The 1,091-nt window shown below is 47.4% G+C and overlaps 1 protein-coding gene across 8 annotated transcripts in view; it reads left to right on the top strand.

Annotated features, from left to right (window-relative positions):
- The window catches only part of MBNL3 (muscleblind like splicing regulator 3), a 107,871-nt gene that overhangs the window by 92,067 nt on the left and 14,713 nt on the right, over positions 1 to 1,091 (top strand). The window lies entirely within an intron of this gene.

Genomic DNA, 1,091 nt, shown 5'->3' with positions numbered 1-1,091 from the left:
GTGCGCATCAACGGCAGGTTTTGCACGTGGAAGTGTTTCTTTCCAATCGATTATATCAAAACCAAAATACAATACAGTAGTATTCGGCCCGGAGGAAACTCGCTTAACATTTCTGAGATGAGCAGTCTCCTAGAGCAGCTTAAAACTGAAGTGAAACCTGTTTCTTGACAGCGACCAACTATTACAAGTTTTGAATGGAGCTCTATTGTGCGTTTCCATCCATAACATTTTATAAGCTACTTTCCATGCGTACTTCCCTAAGGGTACTCTGTGTGTAGCGTGAACCCTTCATTAGTTAAAGCTCCTTGTGTGGCCTAACCTTTGCTGGCATTCATTTGAAGGCAGAGGAGCGGTTGAAGCAGATAACCCGACTTCTCAGCCGTTGCTTTGCTACCTGACCCATTATACAGCGAGGCAGCTATGATCTGGCATGCCCTCCGCGGGTATAAATCCTACTACAGTCCATGGGGCGCTTATGTGTGAGGGGATTGAAAAGCTTAATTAAAAGGGATCTTTTCTTTTTCACCTTATTAAAAAAAAGAGTGAATGCCATTTCCGTATGGGTACAGCAGAGAGCTGCAAATCATTCACAGCACTCCTCAGAGCTCGACGGACTGCTTGGCTGTTGAGACCTGCTTTACGAAGGATGATTAATGTCCCGAGAAAAGTTACAGAGCCCAGTTAAAGCTTGCTCCTACTGCTGATCAAGAAACAGGTTTGACTGTCTAGGGACGCCGGCAGTGTGACCGAACAAAAGGAGGAGGTTTGCTGGGTAGGAAGATCCACCCCTGCAGATACCAGATCTGCTCCTGGAACCAAAAGAGCAAGAAATCTGGAAATACTCCTGGCTTCTTGCAAAGCAGGAGGAAGTCTGGGTTACTGCAAGTAACACTGTTGTAGGCCAGAGGAGAGTTGGGCCCACTCTTGGCTATATGGCTCAGTATCTCTAGGAAGAAAAGTGTGTAATCTCACGCCTGTAGCTGAGAGCAGGTCCCATTTAGTCACCGTACGTATCAACACACTGATGCCCAGGCAGGCAGGCAGGTCTTTAAACGAGCAACGTTAGCAAGCACCTCGTGGGGGGGGGGGGG

Source organism: Gavialis gangeticus, unplaced genomic scaffold, assembly GCF_001723915.1.
Source record: "Gavialis gangeticus isolate Ggan-Ray unplaced genomic scaffold, GavGan_comp1, whole genome shotgun sequence".
NCBI classification, from domain to species: Eukaryota; Metazoa; Chordata; order Crocodylia; family Gavialidae; genus Gavialis; species Gavialis gangeticus.
The sequence above is the reverse complement of the archived record's forward strand: the minus strand, read 5'-3'. Positions and strand labels throughout refer to the sequence as shown.